Source organism: Nyctereutes procyonoides, unplaced genomic scaffold (assembly GCF_905146905.1).
Source record: "Nyctereutes procyonoides isolate TBG_1078 unplaced genomic scaffold, NYPRO_anot_genome, whole genome shotgun sequence".
Lineage (NCBI taxonomy): Eukaryota > Metazoa > Chordata > Mammalia > Carnivora > Canidae > Nyctereutes > Nyctereutes procyonoides.
Genome location: NW_026575051.1, coordinates 25656637 through 25679013, shown reverse-complemented (window position 1 = coordinate 25679013; position 22377 = coordinate 25656637). Strand labels below are relative to the sequence as shown.

Genomic DNA, 22377 nt, shown 5'->3' with positions numbered 1-22377 from the left:
GGGCAGTGATTGACAGTGGTATCTGAGAGAAGGGAAACAGATAAGATGAGCCCTGCAACTGCCCCAGCGTACAGCCTAGAGAGAGTGTCTGGCCTGTGATATTGGGAGGAGGCTTACAGGCAGAGCTCAGCAAACTCCCTGAATTGAGCTTAGAGTCCGGGAAAGCCAAGGCAGATAGAGATTCTAAGAGTACTGGACAGGAGAGAAATGCACAGTCAATTCTAGAATCTGCAGAATATTGATTAGCACACATCTGTGAATAAATATCTAAGTTTGGGAAAAAGATTACTGCCTAAAAGAATCAATAGTAACAGTGTCAAGCATTTACACATGACTAGGAATAGTACCTGTTCCCAGTTTCCATACTAGAAACTATCCTTTATTATTGATGGGACATTGAGTAGAGTACATATAAAAGTCTCAGTAGTGGAAAATAATGAGCCCTAAGCTCATTCCAGTTCAGCTAACAAATATTAAAAGCAAGGCTGAAAAGAAAAATTTGTTTCCATATAATTAGACCGCATCCCAGAACAATGAATATTTATATGAAACAAAAATATTTAACACTGAAAAAGATAAAATTCACAAGGCATGGCATCCAATAGAAAATACCAGGCATGAAAAGAAGTAGGAAAACCACAGCACATCATAAAGAGAGAATCAATAAAAACTTTCTCAGAATTTGGCACAGGTGTTAGAATTAGTAAACTAAGGCAATAAAACAATTGTTACAACTATATAATAGTTGTCCAAAATGGTAAGTAGAGACATGGACAATATTTTTAAAAGACACAAGTCAAATTTCTAAATATGATAATTACAATATGTAAGATGAAAAACTGGATGGGATTAATAGCAGATAAGACATTGAAGAAAAAAAAGATAAGACATTAAGGAAAAGATTAGTGGACTTGAATACTAGAATATAGAAACTACTCACAATGAAACACAGAGAACAACAAAAATAAACAGAGCACAGTGAGCTATGGATAATTTCAAGAAGCTAAGTATAAAGAAGTGGAAATAAAGGATGAATAAAAGTTGTTTGAAAAAGACTAGCTGAAACTTCTGTGTTTTCAAGAAAACTATTTAAGCCCACATCTCTAGGAAGCATAATGCATCTAAAGAATGGGAAACTTAGAGAAAACTATTCTAAGGTATGTCATAATCACACTGGTTGACCAGCAATAAAGAGAAAATTGTAAACACAGCCAAAGAAAAAGGACACATTGTGTGCAAGAGTACAGAGACAAGAGTAATAACAGATTTCTCATAAGAAATAGTGCATGCAAAAAGATAGTGGAGCTATTTTTAAAATACTGGGGGGAAAAAAGGAAAAAAAAAAACCTGTCATCTTAGAATTCTATACCCAAAAAAAAGAAATATTTCAAAAATGCAGATGAAATAAGCACTTTTTCAGACATACAAAAGCTGAAATAATTCATCAACAACAGACTCAAACTACAAAAAAACTATTAAGATAGTTCATTTGGCAGATGTAAAATGGTTATGCTAGATGGAAGTCTGGATCTACTCATGGAATGAAGAGCACTAGATAAGTATAAATATACAAGATGAGCAAATATATGTTTCTCTTTCTTTTTAAAAACATTTTATTTATTATTTGACAGAACCAGCACAAACAGAGGGAGTGGCAGGCAGAGGGAGAGGGAGAGGCAGGCTAAGCAAAGAACCAGATTCTAGGCTTGATTCCAGTACCCTGGGGTCATGACCTGAACCAAAGGCAGACACTTAACCAACTGAGCCACCCAGATGCCCCATGTTTTCCTAAATATTTATAATGCTTAAAAACAAAATTGATTAAGAGATATATGAAAATAAATTGTATGACAATAGCATAACAGCGTAGGGGAGATATGGAAGAAGACTAAAGATTATTATACAATAATGAAGTAGTAAATAGCATATTAAAGTAGATTGTGATAACCTAAATTTTATACTATGCAGTATAAAGACATCACCAAAATAACAATAATAGTAATAAGATAACAAAGGAAATTAAGTTGGATGATTAAAAAATACTAAATTAATTCAAGAGACATCAGAAAAGAGTTAAGGGAACAAAGAACAAATGGGGCAAATTGAAAACAAATAGCAAAATGATAGTTGTACCTAACCATGTCAATAATGGCACAAACTATAAATGGTTCTAAACCCCATTGAAAGACAGAGATCGTTCCATTGAATAATTTTAAAAGATCCCACTTTATGCAGCCTACAAAAATTGTACTTTAAATATAAAGATACAAATAGGTTACATAGAAAAGGATGTAATAGTATTGTCTATTCTCCTACTAACCAAAAGGAAGTTGATGGGAGGCATATGAGAAAACTGAAACCTCCCATACATCACTAGCGGAAATGTAAAACAGTGCATCAAGATTGGAAAATAGTTTGCCACTTCCATAAAATGCCACTCATACATCTAGCAATTCTCTTCCTTGAAATATATCCAAAAGAAATGAAACATATGACCAAACAAAAAGTTGTAGCCAGATATTCAATGAAGCATTATGCATGATAACCAAGAAGTAGAAACAACTCAAGTACTCATCACCTGATGACTGAATGAACAAAATGTAGTATTTCTATACAATGCAATGTTATTTAGTCATTAAAAGGAATGAAGTGCTGATACATGTAACCACATGGATGATATTCAAAAATATCAATTACAAAAGACTATAGATTATGTCTTTAGTCACAACACAACAAAAGAATGTGTTATTCTGCCCATATTAAACGTCTAGAATAGGCAATTTATAGAGATAGAAATGAGATTAGCGGGCAGCCTGAGTGGCCTAGCGGTTTAGCACCTGTCTTTGGCCCAGGGTATGATCTTGGAGACCCGGTATGAAGTCCCACGTCAGGCTCCCTGCATGGAGCCTGCTTCTCTCTCTGCCTGTGTCTCCACCTCTCTGTGTGTGTGTGTCTCTCATGAATAAATAAATAAAATCTTAAAAAAAAAAAGAAATGAGATTAGCTATTGGCTAGATAAATAAGGGATTTGCAGGAATGGGGTAAATGAAGAGTGACTGCTAATAGGCACTTTTTTGAGAGGATGATGAAAATCTAAAAATTAGCTTGTGCTGACAGTTGTGTATCATAAATATACCAAAAAACAATGTATTGTATCCTGTAAACAAAAGAACTTGATGATGATAAGTATGTCAAGAGAGCTATTTAAAAGTTTTAGTGGCTATTTTAATATCAAAGTAATTTTCCGAGAAAAGTATACTAAAAAGGATGAAGAAGATAATTTCACTATGATAAAGGTCAAATTAGCAATAACATAACATCATAAAACATAATAAACCTAAATTTTAATCCATCAATAACAGCACTTCAGATTCTTTAAGTAAAAGCTGAGAACTGCAGTAAGAAACTGATAAATCAACAATTATAGGAGAGTTTCAATACTTCTCTCAATAACTGACAGAACAGGTAAACAGAAAATCAGCAAGGATGTAGAAGACTTGAACAACAGTACCAACTCATCCTGTTGTTTATAGGGCAAACTACCAAAGCAGAATAAACACATTACACATTCTTCTCAAGGACATGTGGAGCAGATTAATGGATAAGTAAACCTATCCCATAGACTACTACTTAGCCATAAAAAAGAATGAACTTTGATGAAAGCGAAGGCATGAATGGATCTCAAAATAATTATGCAAAGTTAAAGAAGGTAAATGAAAAAGAGTACATGCTGAATGAAATCATTTATATAAAATTCTAGAAAATGCAAACTGATCTATAGTACCAAAAACCATACAGGGGTTGCCTGGGGACAGGGACTGATGGATAGGTTTATCATCTTGATTTTGCATTCCTGTGTCAAATTGTGCATTTGAAAAGTGTTTTGTGGGGTATACCAGTGTTAATTATAGTTGAATTAAGCTGTTAAAAGTTCAGATAGTAAAATCTAGAAGTTACAGGAAAAAGGGATAATTATTTAATAGCTATTTTTTTAGGGTCTCGCATTTTCATAAAATGGATTGCTGTTTATTCCTGATCAGCATTCTCCAATCTGAGTTATCTGCTGATTAGTGAGTATTAAAGTAAATTTTTAAAAATAATCTACGGATTTTTATGTATGATTTCAAGTAGATGGTGTCAAGCACTGCTGAGGTTCTCATGGCAGATATTTTCTTACGGACTCTGGTTTTGGGTTTTTTGTTTTGTTTTGTTTTGTTTTTTGTTCATGTGGGTGTTTTTCTGTAGGCTAGTTTTGGTGAACAATCAGCCTCATTAGGAACTTTCATCCATAGTCTAGGCCTAATAAGACTTCAAAACAGTAATTCCCAAATCTGTCTGTTCATTACTGTAATCTGGAGAACTTTAAGAATTTCCCAATGCTCAGTCCCTTGTACAGACTGCTTAAATTAGAATCCCAGGATGGGGCCCAGGAAAAATATCAAGAGATTTTATTAATCTGTTTTTATATCTAACTTCTAAAGCATTTCTTTAAAAAGTGTGTTACACCTAATCCCTTTTGGTGTTCTATTTTCATACATCCTGTGCATAAAAATAATTTCTTATGCATAGGATAACATAAATCCATATATATCAAACTATTCAGAGTGCCTGGAAGTAATCTTTGCAAAATTCCATGAAATATTAACTTGTTAGATGTAAAATATCATTTGGGCTCAAACAGATATTGTTATACTAACTTCTACTATAAATTTGGTATTAAAATCAAAATTGTAATAAAAATTTCTGGAGAAACTTCACATTGAAAATGTCCCCCATCCATTAACCCTGTGGGTTGAAAAACACTGCTATCATTTCAACACCTTACACTGGCGTTCAAAGTTACAGTTTAAGAAACATTTCCTTAAATCCAAGCTTGGTACTGATCCCTCTATGCACTCCTTTCTCTTGCTTCCATTATTTCTTGACTTACATCCATTCCACAGTCAGTAAGTAGTTTCCATAGCCAATGCAGCATTTTCTTCAAATAACCAATTACAAAGACATAAAAACCATGAGCAAAGACCTAGGTAAGACCCTGCATCAAGGGCAGCCCCGGTGGCTCAGCGGTTTAGCGCTGCCTTCAGCCCAGGGCGTGATCCTGGAGACCCAGGATCAGGTCCCATGTTGGGTTCCCTGCATGGAGCCTGCTTCTCCCTCTGCCCGCGTCTCTGCCTCTCTCTCTGTGTCTCTCATGAATAAAATCTTTAATTTTTTTTAAAAGACCCTGCATCAAGTGGATGCAAAGAAATGTAAGACAATAGTCCATACCTGAAGGACAGTGACTTCTAGGAGTTCCTCCCATCATGTGGCTGTAAACACAATCTGGGTTTATAACCCTCGATTCTCCAACTTGTGCCTCAATTTAGAGAGTGACAAGTTCTGGGAAGAATAGCTCACCTGATCACTTACGGAACAAGTATGTAGCACACACAGGATGCACGCTTGGTGAGCTCGCGAGACTGAAATGCTCTCCTGACCACTAGTGAATAATGGGATATAGCATCAGTGTATTTTTCGTGGCCCCCACCAGAACCGCTGGATCAGGTATTGTGTTTTAAGGCAGACAGCTCCTAGTTCTCAGCTTGCTGAGAATTCTAGGTAAATTGTTGCCTTTGACTCCTGCAAATCTGTGTTAGTTACCTATAGCTGTTGTAACAAATTACCACAAATTTAGTGGCTTAAAACAATAAAACTTTATTCTCTCAGAGCTCTAAGAGTCTAAAGTCCAAAATCAAGATGTTGGCAGGGCTACATTTCCTCTAGAAATTCTGGAGAGACTCTTATTTCTAGTTTCTGGTGGCTGTCGGCATTCCTTGGCTTATGACTAACTGCATCAATCCTGCCTCTGCCTCTGTGGTCACATTGTGTGTGTGTGAGAGAGAGAGAGATCAACCTCTGCCTCCCTCTACTTTTTTTAAATATATTTTACTTATTTATTCATGAGAGACACACAGAGAGAGAGAGGCAGAGACACAGGCAGAGAGAGAAGCAGGCTCCATGCAGGGAGCCTGATGTGGGACTCGATCCAGGGTCTCCAGGGTCACGCCCTGGACCGAAGGCAGCGCTAAACCGCTGAGCCACCCGGGCTGCCCCTCTACCTCCCTCTATTAAGGGCACTTGTGATGATATTTAGAGCTCATTCAGAAAATACAGGACAATCTCCTCATGTCACGATCCTTAATTGTATCTGCAAAATCCTTTTTTTTTCAAAATAAAGTGACATTTACAGATTCCTGGGATCAGTTCATGGACATTTTTAGGAGTCCTAATCAGTCAACTGCACCTTTTACAGCACACATTAACTGGAGATGTGCATAACAGATTTGAAGGTTTTTCTGCATGTCAGGCCAGATCCCCAAACTTCTTCCCATCTCCATACTTTTTTTCTCTTTCCATATCACCCTGGGGGAGAAAATACAAATCTCAACACTACACAAATATAAACAAATGATCCACAATTTGTTTAGCATAACCATTACTGACTAACTCAGTGGAGCTGACTTTAAGTTATAATCTCATCTGTGCTTAAAGAAAGGTGCTTATATACATTCCACTTATATACATTCCTTCTTCCTTCTGAGAAGCACTCATAGTTTTGAGGGTACCAGACCATTTGGGTCGTGACTCCTCATACCCCAGGAGTAATGATAGGTACAAAGAGGCATACGATCGTCGATGATCACTAAAGTTTGAAAACCGAAGCTGAGAGAGAAACTTTCTTCTCTTTTTGGTTAGCTGCTAAATAATGTGACTACAGAGCAGCAGCTGCCCATGTTCTCTGTAAAGTGGAGATGCCCAAAAGACAAAGAGAAATGAGAAACTGAGAAAATAAAAGAGAGAGGGAAAGAGGGGAGAGAGTGAGACATGAGTGGCGTGTTTATTGCATTCCTAGAGCTGCCTTTCCGTCCGGTCTGTGAATTACCAAATCCAGTGTAGTTCTGGTTGGTTTTCATATACATACATGGCAATTAATAAAATGGTCATGAGTAAAATAGCCAGTGAAAGTGAGCTGAGAGCTTAAGTCCCAGCGAATTCTGAGTCTTCTTTGTAGGTTACTATTATTGCAGTCCAAAACACATCTTATTCAAATAATACTCTAAATCTGTCTCAGGAAGCCTGCCTCAACTACTTTATTAAAATTTCCACACCTACTATTCCAAAAACTTGGCTCTATTTTTTTCTAGATTTTTAGCTCCATATACCGTAATATGTATACATACTCAGTTTAATTACTTTGTTTATTCTTTATCTCCACTATAAGCCACCAACTAGAATATCATCTCAATTTACGGGGAGATTTCTGTTTTATTTACTCATGTATCACAATCACTAAAATAGTGCCTGGCACCTTGCAGACACTCAAAATATATTTTTCAAGTGAAATAATTAGGTTTTTAATTTGTTAAAGCCTGTAATATTAGAGACAAATATTAGGGAAAGCTAATGGAATGAAAGTTTAAAAATAATGCAGTTGAGTAACACATCTCTTTGTATTTCAGTTACAGTTGTGTTGGATATCTGGTTTATAGAAAAGCAGATTTAGCACACTAATTTAAGGGGGAAAGATTAGGATTTAGAATCTAGCTAAAGCTAGATCAAATCTTGTCTGCTATTGATCTTTGAGATATTGAGCAAGTTATTTAAACAATAGGAAATTTACTCTTTTCACCTGCAAAATGGGAAAAGTAATCCTAATCTTGCAGAACAATCTAAGTGTCATCAAAATGTTTAATGGAAATGAACTAGGGGTGGTGGAAGGGGAGGAGGGCGGGGGGTGGGGGTGAATGGGTGACGGGCACGGAGGGGGACACTTGACGGGATGAGCACTGGGTGTTATTCTGTATGTTGGTAAATTGAACACCAATAAAAATTAATTTATAAAAAAAAATTAAAAAAAAATAAACTATTTCAGTGATCTTCAAAAAAAAAAAAAAAGTTTAATGGGACTTTCAGACCCAGGGCAATCTGAGGAGACTTGGCCTACAGGCAGTCCTAGACTTGTGAGGTCTCAGGGCCCTCCCACTCTTGCCTATGACGTGTTGTGCCTCCCTATTATGGCCTGCATTGTGTGTTACCCACCCCAAATTCATATGTTGAACCCATAACACCTAATACCTTAGAATGTTACCATATCTGGAGATAGGGGCTTGAAGGAGGTAATTAAGTTAAAATGGGATTGTTAGGATGAGCCCTAATCCAATATATCTTATGTCCTTATGAGACAAGAGATTGGGACAGAGATACCAGGAATGCACACATGGGGGAAAGGTCAGATGAGGACACAAAGAGAAGGCAGCCATGTGAAAACCAAGGAGAAAGACTTCAGACAAAACTAAATCTCTGACACATTGATCTTGGGGCTCTAGCCTCCAAGACAATGAGAAAACTAATTTCTGTTAAACCACCCAGTCTGTGGTATTTCACTATAATAGCTCTAGCAAACTAATACACTTCCCTCAAGCCTTTTTCTGCCAGGGGGCCATTCCATCAGAGTGTGCCAATTTGCTTAATCCTTAGAATTGAATTAACAGCTTTTAACTCTTTTTTCCTGGTGAATTCCAGCACTATTCAGCATTTAGGTATTATGTTTAGCAAAAATGTGATGGATTGCATCATGGACAGTTTATCCTTTAGCCTTGTGTTATTTAGCTGATGGTTCTGACCCCTTTTCTCTGAGCATCTTTCCTATCTGTGTGTCAGATTATAAAGTTTGGGCTTTTGTAATAGGACACAGTTATTATCCCTGATGTAGGAATCAATATATAGAAAGTATTAGTAGTTGGCAGGAGTTAAGAAATTGAGTATAAATTTTGAAAATGCAAGGTTATTCCAGAACTTTATAAGTTAAACCAATGGGCCTTTAGGTACTTAGTATGTTACTTTTTTTTTTTTTTAAAGATCTTATTTACTTGAGAGAGGGCATGCATGCGTGGGCATGAGCACAAGCGGGGAGTGGGGAGGGGTAGAGGGAGAAGCAGACCCACCTGAGCAGGGAGCCCCATGCAGAGTTCAAATCAGGACCCTGATGACCCGATCCCAAGGCAGATGTTAATCAACTGAGCCACCCAGATGCCCCTACTTAGTACTTTACCTTAGAAATAATACAGGGATAGCCGCAGTTGTAAAATGAAGATACATAAAAGTAGTAGCCTCCTAAAATAAATGGAGTAATCTATTTAGAGTGTTTAGCACAGGTCCCAAAATATGTCACTCAAAATTATTTACTGTACTATGACATATAATAATATAAAGTTTTATGTCTATTTCTGTTTGCTATGCTAATAATAGCAATAACACTACAATTACTATCATAGTTTGCCTTGTTTGTACTACAGACATATCACAATGCCATTTATATGCAAGGCTACTCAAGATAAAATCAGAAACATAGGAATTTGACCTTGGAAAGAAGTATAACATTTGTCAAATTTGACTATCCCTGGAATGATTTATTGCCTTCTACTTTTTTTTTTTTTTCTTGTTCTTTTGGTCATAAAAGAGAAGACAGAGGTAGTTACTCCCTGGTAAACAAGGAAAATATGAGAGAGGCAAATACAGAAATGTTAAAAACTTAGAAAGGAAAGATAGAGGCATAGAATCAGAAGATGGATTTGTCTGGGAACACTTGATTGCTTCCCAAAGAAATGGCCCAGAGCTGGTGAGCAGAGTACCCTGGTGGATTAGCAATGCGAGTGGGCATAACTGACGGTACCTAGACATTGCCATCAAGGGTGGACAAAAAGAACACTGGAAGTTCAGAAAAGCTGACTATGTGCTACATGGCTAAAAAGGGTCTTTGTACAAGCCTTACTACCACTATTCTGATTCTTTCATTTCTGTTGCCATTTACTGGAACAAAACTAGCCTTTATTCACTGGTATCAGATTTAAGCATAACACAGACTGTTAAAAACTGACCTTTTGGGGCACCTGGTTGGCTCCATGGTTGAGTGTCTGCCTTTGGCTCAGGTCATGATCCCAGGGTCCTGGAATCGAGTCCCACATCAGGCTTCCCACAGGGAGCCTGCTTCTCCCTCTGCCTCTCTCTTTGTGTCTTTCATGAATAAATAAATAAAATCTTAACAAACAAAAAACTGACCTTTCATCTCTTGTGATGCTTTACTCAATCTCGACTTTCTTCTCCCCATATTTATATCCTCCTTGTGGCAAGAATGTTGTTTTATTGCTCTTGTTCTTAAAAAAAAATGGATAATATCACATGTAACATGTTTCTGGTGACTTCTACCCTTTTCTACACAGACATATTATTTATTCTTAAAATAACTCTTCAGTAACATTAAACAGTATGTTAACTACTAGAATTTAAATAAAAACAAGAAACTACAAAAATAATAAAGTTCATTTTGAGGAAAAAATTAAATCTTCATTATCAACTTTGTGAATGTCGAAAGCCTCCTTAAGTATAAAACCCAGAGGTCATTCTATTAGTTTATAAAGAAACAATAAAGAATATAACAGAATTGACAACAAAAGAGCTGCTTTAAAACAGCAGTCTTTAAATCATCAAAGATTCAGATATATGGGTTTATTTGTCTCCTCTTTGGTTAATTCTTTAAAATAATTATAAGAAGAGGGGGCACCTGGGTGGCTCACTTGATTAAGCATCTGACTCTTGATTTTGGCTCAAGTCATAATCTCAGGGTTGCTCACAACCTGCAAGGTCTCCACTCAGTGGGAATCTGCTTGGAATTTTCTCTCTTCTTCTCTCTCTGCCCCTCCCTCTGCTCATATGTGTGTGCTCATGCTCTCTCTCTCTCAAATAAATAAATCTTTTAAAAAATTATTATAAGAAGGATAGGTGCAGAATCAGAAAGTGTTTTTCATTTCCTCTAAGCTCCTTGCTCTTTGCTGTTGTTTGGAGGTTTGCATATTGAAATTTTCTCAGAACTATTAAAGATTATTGTGTCATTAATGGTATCTTCATTTTATTTGTGAATACTCCCAAAAAGTCAGCTTACTGAAAATACCCTCCAAGTTCTCAGTCCATTAGGAAACAAAATCACTCAAAATCAAAAATCAATGATAATATATACAATGAGGGGATCCCTGGGTGGCTCTGGTTTAGCGCCTGCTTTCAGCCCAGGGCGTGATCCTGGAGTCCCAGGATCGAGTCCTGCATTAGGCTCCCTGCATGGAGCCTGCTTCTCCCTCTGCCTGTATCTCTGCCTCTCTCTCTCTCTCTTTCTCTCTCTGTGTCTCTCATGAATGAATAAATAAATAAAACCTTTAAAATATATACATATAATGTATATATTATGTATATATATAATATGTATATATATATACACAATGATATAGAAAAGATGGAGGTAGAGTAGATGGCAGGTTCAAAAGATATTTCATTTTTGCTATCAAAATGAAGTCATTTATAAAATCTAAATCCTTTGACTTTTACTCCTTCTTTGGTTAACTTTAAACTGAAAAAGAAAACAGGCGTTAAAAAATTTCTGGCAGCTGAATATTTTATATATATTGATTTGCTAAGTGCTTCAGTACTCACTCTGGCACTCAGAAGCTACATATGGCCCTTAATTTTAAAATTAAAATTAATTAAAATGAAATAAAATTAAAAATTCAGTTCTTCAGTCATACTAGCCACATTTATGTACTCAACAGCTATAGCTACATCTGGTGATGACTACCATATTGGACAGCACAGAAAGCACGAAATTTCCATCATCACAGAAAGATCTATTGGAAAGCACTACCCAGTATATATAGTCTCCAAGTATGAAATACAACAGGAATTGTGACATTATAAGCCAATGCAATGTTAAATTCAGAAAGAAATTAATCACCCCAGAGTTAATGAATGACTACTAGAATAATACCGTAATCTGAATGACCCTTTGATACAAATTTGAGTTTCTATATGGCAAACTGATATTTTTGTTGTTAAAGATTTTATTTTTTATTCATGAGAGAGAGAGAGGCAGAGTCACAGGCAGAGAGAGAAGCAGGTTCCATGCAGGGAGCCCGATGCGGAGACTCAATCCCAGGACTCCAGAACCATGCCCTAGGCCAAAGGCAGACACTAAACCGCTGAGCCACCTGGGCTGCCCACAAACTGATATTTTTAGCCCAAGGAGCTAACATATGGGAGTTACAATAGAACATGTGAAGATGTTTAATAAAGGAGAATGGTTTATGAAACTTTTTAGATTGAATATTTTTAAAGAAACCTCATGTAAAACTTAGAATATAGCTAATCTGGTTGCAGTGAATATGGAGGGTCCTTGCCACTCAGCCTGCCACACTTCAAGTTTCCAAGATACCTCTTAATCATGAGCCAAAAGGAGAGCTTGAGCTATCTAAGAAAAAAAAAAAAGGAAAAGAAAACTGACCAGAATAAGTGAGAGTAGTTTAAAAAGTAGAATAGTAAAGATCAGAAATAAACCTAATTCAGCAGTGAGACCCCTCCCAAACTCAGTGTCAAAATAAATATTGTATTATTGAGTTAATGTGAATGTTTGTATTTTCTCCATTTTGAAAATAAGCACTGCTGAAACAGAAAAAAAAATCCAGGAAAATAAAATTGTTGCAACATGTAAAGACTAAGAACAGGACCAAGTTTTAAAAGACAACTCATGTTTTTCACTAGAAGTATCAAAAGGTTAAGGATGATAAGAAAAGCACTGTTATATCTTGCTGTATTTCTAGCCATAGAAATCTGTAAAGATTAGAGATGCTTTCCCTTTTGGATAATAAAGGAATTTTTATTATATATAGTACCATATAACAGGAAAAAATCACCACAAAAATGAAGATTACTTACCTGGCTTATATGAAATCATTATTTCATTTTGATATGCATTTGCTTGGTGAATAATTTATTAGAAAGTGATAATTGTATAAAACTAAATACCAAAATTGCTTTATTTATGAATGTAAATGATAGATTCTTAAATTGTTTTTTAATTGAAAAAAATGTTACTAGAGATCAGAGCTCAAATAGTTTTGGTGAAGAAATACTGAGAAATATTAAACTGATACATCATGCCATCATACTCATATTCTACAAGCTATTAAAATCCCTTTTTGTGGGGGAGCCCCACTGGCTCAGCGGTTTAGCACCACCTTCAGCCCAGGGCCGGATCCTGGAGACTCAAGATCGAGTCCCATGTCGGGCTCCCTGCATGGAGCCTGCTTCTCCCTCTACCTGTGTCTCTGCCTCTCTCTCTCTGTGTGTGTGTGTGTGTGTGTGTGTGTGTGTGTGTATGTATGTGTGTGTCTCATGAATAAATAAATAAAAATCTTCAAAAAAAATAAAATACCTTTTTTTCACAACCAAAATCATATCACTAAGAAGTGTGGCAAGAATCATTATGGGATTTTAAATTTTTGGATTCTGTTTTGTTTTATTTTCTAATGTATCCCCTACCATACAGGTACAGGCACAGGTTGAATCAGATCATTTGAATCAGATCAGCTACAATGATGCTAACAACTTATTAGACCTTACTTTCTTAGAGCCTAAAACAGTAACAACCTCAAAATACCATATAGATTATTGGAGGTAAAAAGACATTTAAAAAAAGAAACTCTCCCCTTGTGTGGCCAGCCCACTAGATACCTATGATTAGAAATATATTAAGGTATGACAGTGCTCTGCTATTCATCTTTATTTAACCTTGTACTTATGAATGAATTTAGAAGACATGAATTGTCTTCTAAAACTTGATCCTGTTCTTAGTCATGACAGGGTTTACCAATTTTATCTTTTTTCTTGTTGAGTGAGTTAAAAGGCCTTATAGACTTATAACACTGATTTTAAAGCATTTGCTTTGAGTTCTGTTCTAAAGCAGGATTGATGCTTATGATCCGAAGTACATAAAGCATTAGCACATTTAAAATGGATCCATTAGTAAATAACATTCATTAGTACATTACTGTAAACTTCTAGCTTCATTAGTCATAGTTCTGTTCATTAACTAGATTGAGCTGCCTGATTTCCAAAGTGTTAAAAGGTATTTATAAAATTGGGTTAGGGGAATGAACCCTACTGACAAATGAATCTTCTCAAGAAGCGCAAAGTTAACAACCTTTCATAGCATGTTAGGGGAAATAACTAAAATACTATAGGATATCTAATTTAAACTATACCATGGAAACACTTTTTTAAAGGATGTTGTTTATTTCTTTATTTGACAAAGAGAGAGAGAAAGCACAGGCGGGGGAGTGGCAGGCAGAGGGAAAGGGAAGAAGCAGGTTCCCCACTGAGCAAGGAGCCCAATGCCAGGCTCCATCTCAGGACCCTGGGATCATGACCTCAGCCAAGGCAGACTCTTAACCGACTAAGCCATCCAGCTGCCCCCATGGAAGCATTGTGTAAATAGCTCCTACTTCCCTCTGTCTTCACCAAGTTTTATTATTTTTATTAGGGTTTATGATGTACTTTGGTTTATTATACAGTTTCTTAACAAAAAATTTAAAAAACATGTTCTTGAATGAGAGTTACCTACTTGGAAAGCTAAGCCACATTTAATAGTATTGATCACCAAAAATATAGATAAATGAACTTTGAAACTTATAAAATTCTGGAAATTAATTTTTGGTCATTTTTTTTCAATAAAGAGAAGCCAATTTGAAACCATTATGGTAGAAAATGTTAATATTCAGCAGGAGCTAGGAGTCTCACTAAAAATGTATATCTATGTTTTAGGAAATTGTATATCATAATTTACAACGTTTATTGCTACTAATGGAAAAAGACTGTGTTGGCTCACATTCCCTTTAGTTAAAACATTATAGAAATCTAGGAGGCAAAAGAAATGCAAAATTAAAAAAAAGAGAAAGTATATTAAATTTTGCTGAAGAGATCAAATTAAAGGCACTTATTATCATCTGCTAACCTGGCCTTTAGATATTCCATAAATAAGGAAACAGTATAATAATCTTTCTTCAGTACTGTAAATTACTTCTAAAGGACTCCTAGGTTTAATGCATTTTGTTTATCTCTTCTTGGGAGAAGCAATCTGCCATGGTCACTGACTACCTTTGCACTTTCTGCCTGTGTATGCCAAGCATAGTATTACCCATGTTATTTTTTAGGACTGTGTTTTCAGCAAGAAACACTGAGGGATGAGGTAACTTCTCCCCTAGACAAACAGTGGTTTTGCTTTAGCTTAGTTTAAGATCCCCCTAAGTTTACTGTCCCTCCCCTGTAACACAACACAGTGAATGTAAAGAATCCAACCTGGCCGTGCCTGCGCTGCCCCTGGGTGGTGGACACGTGAAACAACTGGCACAAGCCAATATGAAGTTCTGGTTATTACTCTATTATGAGTTATGAAGACCCTTGTTTCTGACCAAGAAGCCTCAAGTTTTCTGCCAGCATCCATGAAACAGTACTAAGCTTGTTAATGTGTAACAGATTAAAGCCTCAGACCGTGCAGGATTCTTAACATTTAAAGATAAAAAACTGCTCTAAAACAATTATCGGGCAGCCCAGGAGGCTCAGTGGTTTGGTGTCACCTTCAGCCCAGGGTGTGATCCTGGAGACGCAGGATCAAGTCCCACATCGGGCTCCCTGCATGGAGCCTGCTTCTCCCTCTGCCTGCATCTGTTCCTCTCTCTCTCTCTCTCTCTCTCTCTCTCTCTCTCATGAATAAATAAATATAATAAAATTAAAATAAATATTTTAACTTACATACTCATCATTTTAAATGACATTTTAAAGTTGTCATGAGAATTACATTTGCCATTAATGATATTAGGCCTTCAGTAAATGATTAAAGATTAAGCACTAGACAAGACAGTGTCAGAGACTGCATTTGAATTCTAGCTAGGCCATTTGCTTATGGGCTACGACCTCATGAAAGTATTTCTGTTTCCGAATCTCTAAAATGGGTAAAAAGATATAGGACATACCTTATTGGGTTGATTAGATTTTTAAGGATGTTCTGTGTGAACAAGCACTTCACCTCCTGGCATTTAGGGGTCTCCCAATACATGCTTGCTGTATACAAATCCAAATGGTGTTCATGTGAATGTGATATTATTTATTTTATATTTAAATATACATAACCTCTATATGCACCTGCTGAGGTTTGTTACTTGATTTTATTGGGCTTATTCAAGTTAGAATTAGAGCAGCCCGGGTGGCTCAGCGGTTTAGCACCGCTTTCAGCCCCAGACGTGATCCTCGAGACCCAGGATTGAGTCCCATATCGGGCTCCCTGCATGGAGCCTGCTTCTCCCTCTGCCTGTGTCTCTGCTTCTCTCTCTCTCTCTCTCTCTCTCTCTCTCTCTCTCTCTCTCTCTCCCTCTGTCTCTCATGAATAAATAAATAAAATCTTTTTAAAAATAAGTTAGAATTAGTCTCCCCAGAGATTAATTTTGTAGTGTAGAATATGCATTTTGATGGCTGTTAGAGATGGTCTTACAGTTCTTTGGGAGCTTTTAATTTCCAAAGAAGTTAGGTCTCAGAAGTATTCAATGTCTAACCTTCGTGTAGAGTGTACATATATATGGAAAAACTGATCAATAGCTACAATCTAGACAGGAAATGCAGGTATTATAGAATATCCCTAATTAGGGACTTATTCACTGATCTCCATAGAAAACTTTATGAAAATTCCAGTTTTGCCTTGTTGCAGAGCCAGACTGTTAGGTGCAGTGAATCCCCACCGATTATATGGACCCTTATGCTGTAGGATGGTTTTGAACAGATAATGACTTCCCATAGCAAGTGAGTGAACTGACCTACTGCATCAGTAACAAAAGCTACACATTGGGGGGTATCCCTAGCCATGTTGCTACAAACCAACCTGCAATCTGTAATAGGCAGCCCTTCTTCAGTGGGAAAAAAGAAAAGGAAGATACTATTAAAATCCTTTCTGTTCTAAGAAATTCATCTATACAGCACCACAGGGAATGTATGACAAAAAGCAGGGAGATATTCAAATAAAAATAAAACTTTTAAGAAAAGAAACATGAGAAAGCATAAATAGTTCATAATTTAGAAGATACTTGTCATTAGCATTGATTGTTACATCCTATGGGAATACTATTATAACATTGGCATTCTGTGTTTAGTTTTTGTTTAAATAATATTTTGTGAATTTTTTAAATGTATATTATTACCAGGAAGTGTTATTAAAATAACAAAAGTTCATATATGAAGTGGACATTCTATGCATTTTATGATTTAACTTAAGTTAAAAAAAGAGCATATGTTTATAAAAATTAGCCATACTTCATAAAGAATGTTAAATGTCAAGTTCCTATCTGACCGGTTAATTAAATTCAATACCAATAAAGGGCAGCATTTGCAACTTGCTTCGGTGCCTACTAGTATTTTAGTGTTTGGTGACAAATTTATGATCTTGACTCTCATAATTAAATTGCTTAATTCTAGAGTATTTAATGATTCCTGATTGCATGCTTGTCTTTATTTTCTTTTTCTCTCAATTATTTTAGAAAATTCCATGTTATTTCCTTTTATTTTTTTTAATACCCACTGACCTTCAACAGAAAATAAAGCCTGAAATGAGATTAATGGCCAAATGCTAAATCCATCACTAGTGCTTGTTAAATTTAAAAGTCTTCAAAGAAAGTATAGGTATATAACAGAATGAGGATTATATTTCATATCATTTAAATTTCCAAATGATTTTTTTTCTGGAAGCCACAATTATTTCCTAGCATCATAAGACATTTTTGCTCTCTTTAGATAATAAAAACATGTTGGTTATTATAGTTTCTAATATTAGTATCAGGTTGCAATATAGAAAATTGCTAATATTTGACATTTTTTACCTAAAAACATGGCAATTTTATATGATCCAACTCAACATTTTAAATAGGTAAATTCATTACAATAATCATTAGTCAAATTGTCAGTAACATGATTTAATATTTTGCAAACATGTGTATGCATATCTAAACTGTGATCAAAGAAGTCCTAAACTATTATGAGTGATAATTCTCTTTTTGAGTTATAAGAAATCTTCAAAAATTCCGCAAGTGAGAGCTGGTTAAAAAACCTCCATATACCGAGGAAATTTAATATATCATTTATTTATATTTCCATTTTTGTCAAAATGTTTTGGTTTTGTGTCTGTGCACCTAGAGAATCTCTAGCTAGAGATTCTCAAATAAATAAAATCACCTTTTTGCACCAAAGATGTCACAGGAATTCTTTCTTGGCCATCAACTTCAATCCCTAACATCTTTTGTACATCAGTAATCACACAGGAGATGTCATTCCATTGTCTTCTTGCTTCCATCATTTATATTGAAAAATTCCTTGTCTCTTTTTGTTCACTTTGAAGGATCATGTACTGGTTTTTCCTAGATGCCTTTAAACTTCGATTTACAGCAGTTTTATTAAGATGTTCCTAATCATATTTTCTTTGTTTATGTATGCTAATTAAAATTCGTAGAATGTCTTGGAAATAAAAGATAGTAATCATATTTTATCTGTATTATGATTTATTGTGGGATCATTGTGATATCAGAATTATAAAACCTGATTTTACAAGGGATAGCAAGTCACACTGAAGTTGTATATGTATAAATCTTAAAATAAACTAGATATTGATCTGTAAGTTGTATGCTATAAATTTTATTTTAATATAAATTAAATATAAAACTTTAAGTATTAAATTTATACATATTTATAAATTTGATTTTTATTTGCAAATTGTGTGCTAATGTCACTAAAATTTATAGTTAAATTATGTATACACACATAACACACAAATACAAACATGCATAAACTTGTTTTTGAAGAGGCATTTGTTAAACATTTATCAGAATGCACAGGCCTAGAACCTCTCAAAGACAGGAATTAGGTCTTGTTCTTCTTTATCTCTCTTACCTGGGTAATAAATTCAGTAGTTAATATATAGTCTGGTGAATTACTATTATTTTAAGCCTATAGAGAGAGAGCCAATATTATTTAGATTAGAAATAGGATTATTGCTGCAAAATTGGTGCAGAAATCATGATTCAAGATGGAGTGCTTAAACCAAATTGAAAAATTAGTAGGCATGTCAGAGAAATATATTTTCTGAAGCCTATTTGAAAAGGGCTTTGTATAACTATGTGTTGATAGTAATACACATCTATCCTGTATGCTGCCTTGCCCAAAACTCATAAAGTGTATGTATAAATTAACCTATAATTCATAAGAAACTACAAAGAAATCATCCTCTTCTTTCATACTGCTCAAGCCTTCACATCAGGCTACACTTCACATTGTAACGGAAGAAAATTTTAGAGGATTCAGTGAAGATCTGGAAAACAGCCAAGATTGTATTTCTTAAGGATCTTATAAGGGTCTGCCTATATTTGGTTCAAAGAATAGGAAACTGAAGAATTTATAACTGCACAACTATGAAGGAATTCAAGATAGAAGAAATATTCTTCATGGCCATATTCCAGAAGAAAAAAAAAATATTTTTTCCTTGGGTATTTTTTTTTTTTTTTTTTTTTTTTTTTTTTTTGCGAGAGATGCCAAATCATCTATCTTGAGCTAGGAAGAAATAAAATTAAAACTTTTAATTGTGGAAGGTGTTTTTTTTGTTGTTGTTGTTGTTTTTGTTGTTGTTTTTTGCTTTTATTGGGACATCAGATGTAGGAAATTCTACTCTGAGACCTTGATAACTTAGTTAGCAACTAAAATAGTCTTGGACTGGTGCCCTGGCAGGGCAGGCTGGGTTTAGGCTTCCAGATCCAGCCGATACCATGATCCTGCTAAAGATTAACAACTGCATTATCAAGGAGACGCTCAGGCTCAAGGTCAAAAAATGTGACCGCTGATAACAAACCAGAAGTAAAAGTAACATTTGCAGATTTCGATGGAGTCCCCTATCATATTTCAAATCCCAATGGAGACAAAAGTGATGGTCAGTGTATCTTTGAAATTCTACAAGGAACTTTGGGCACATAGTGCTGATGAGTTATTAAAGAGGGTGTACGAGGGATCCCTGGGTGGCGCAGCGGTTTGGCGCCTGCCTTTGGCCCAGGGCGCGATCCTGGAGACCTGGGATCGAATCCCACGTCAGGCTCCCGGTGCATGGAGTCTGCTTCTCCCTCTGCCTGTGTCTCTGCCTCTCTCTCTCTCTCTCTCTCTCTCTGTGACTATCACAAATAAATTTAAGAAAAAAATTTAAAGAGGGTGTACGAGAGTTTCTTAGTAAATCCCAAATCAGGATACAATGTCTTTTTACCATATGATCTTGAAAATCTGCCAGCATCCAAGGATTCCATTGTGCATCAGACTGGCATCTTGAAACTAAATTGTTTTGCCTCCGTCTTTGAGAAATACTTCCAATTTCAAGAAACAGCAAGGAAGGAGAGAACAGGGCAGTTATCCATTATAGGGATGATGAGACCATGTATGTTGAGTCTAAAAAGGACAGAGTCACAGTAATCTTCAGCACAGGGTTTAAGGATGACAACGATGTGGTCATTGGAAAAGTGTTCATGCAGGTTCAAAGGAGGACATGGAGCCAGCCACACAGCCCCATAGGTCCTCCTCTGGAGCTGAAAGAAATGGAGGCTATGGTGGGTGACAGCACTGGTTATATTACCTTTGTACTGTTCACCACACCAATGCCAGCCAGTGCTTCAGACACCACCCACAGGTTCCGGGACAATCTGCATTACTATGTCAAGTGCTCTACAGCCTATCTTCTCACACAATGCAGGCAAAAACAAACACATCCTCAAAGAGCTGAACTGTGCACGCCCAGATGCCAAGAAAAAAGAAATGAAAACAACCACGAGGAAGGCGTATTCATACTGCTGTATCTTGGGAACAGGAGGAGGAGGTGGCTGCAGCGGAAGACTTGAACACTTGCTACTGGATAATAATAGCTTTTAATGTTGCACCTCTTCAGGTTCTTAAGAGATTCTCCATTTGGGTTCCATTTTAACATGTTTGGAAAATAATCTGCAGAAACTAGCTGTGCTTGCAAGGACTTCATAGTTTCAAGAATTAAAATAAGGGAAAAAAAAGAATTCCACTTGATCAACTTAATTCCTTTGCTTTATCTTCCCTCCTTCACTCACCTTGTCTTCCTCCCCCTTTTCCAAGCTGTTTCAATTTTGCAATGTGTGACTGGTAATGAGTTGCAGGATAACACAGTCTTAACTTGTCTTCTCCTAAGTATTTGAATTCAAAACTCCTTTATGTAAAGAAATAGGTTGGGGTCATTAATAAAGAAATCCTTTCTATCTTTAAAAAAAAGTAACAATTTTTAGGTCAAACGTGTGAATGGGCTAAGACATAAGTTAGTAATTTCTTCAGGGGCACCTGGCTGGCCCAGTCAGAAGAGCATGTGACTCTTGAACTCAGGGTGGTGAGTTTGAGCCTCACCTTGGGTGTAGAGATTACTCAAAAAAATAGTCATTTTTTCAAATGAAACAGCAGAAAACAATGGAACAAAAATGGGAAATATGTTTTGATTTCTTAGTTGAATATTCATATTTAAGTTGAATCTCTTGCAGATACTGACTGGCTTTTTAGGGAGCATATCTATTTTACTGATTTATCTTAGACATTACCAGCATGATTCATAATTTTACATGTCCTAAGAAAGCTACATAAATACTTATATCAAGTGTTAGAAAACCAAAATATATTATGTATAAGTATCCACATTTACTTTCCCTTTTATAGTAAGGACAATTATTTGGGACCACTGCACTTTATACCTTATGAAATTGTGCATTGCCGGGAAAGATTTCTATAGGTTCTATGGATTTTCTGTATAAGACTTTAAAAAAAAAAAAAAAAAAGCAAAAGTGTGAGGAGGGAAAATAGCCTTCCATATGCTAAATGGTAAAGTTATTCTTCATAAATAGAGATAATACTACTGTACCATTTAAAATATTTCTTATTTTTTAAGACTTTATTTATTTATTCATAGAGAGAAAGAGGCAGAGTCACAGGCAGAGAGAGAAGCAGGCTCCATGCAGGGAGCCCAACTGTGGGACTGGATCCCGGGACTCCAGGATCACACCCCAGGCTGCAGGCGGCGCTAAACCACTGTGCCACCGGGGCTGCCCATTTGAAATATTTCTTTTTTAGTGCTGATTAATTTGAGTGAATCCATATCTACTCTCCTTTGAGCTTATTTAACAATTTGATAAATATTTATTGGAAAATACTCTATGGAATAAACTATGCTAAGCACCATAAGGCATCAAAAAAAGTGATTATGATATGATCCATGCCCTTCAGGAGTGTCAATCCTAAAAAGAGAGAAAACTGTAAAAACAAAATACAATAGATGTTTAGTACATTGAGTACATTCTAAGTACTCGTGAGATTTAAAAACAACAAAAACAGGCTGTTAGAATTCAGAGGATAGGGAGTTACCATAAGCTTGAAAGAAGCAGGAAA

General features: G+C 35.9%; 1 protein-coding gene and 1 pseudogene across 1 annotated transcript in view; both read left to right on the top strand.

Annotated features, from left to right (window-relative positions):
• Nucleotides 1-22377, top strand: part of KHDRBS2 (KH RNA binding domain containing, signal transduction associated 2) — a 546592-nt gene that overhangs the window by 473501 nt on the left and 50714 nt on the right. The gene's annotated exons all lie outside the window — the stretch shown is intronic.
• Nucleotides 19713-20853, top strand: LOC129512755 (actin-related protein 2/3 complex subunit 2-like; annotated as a pseudogene).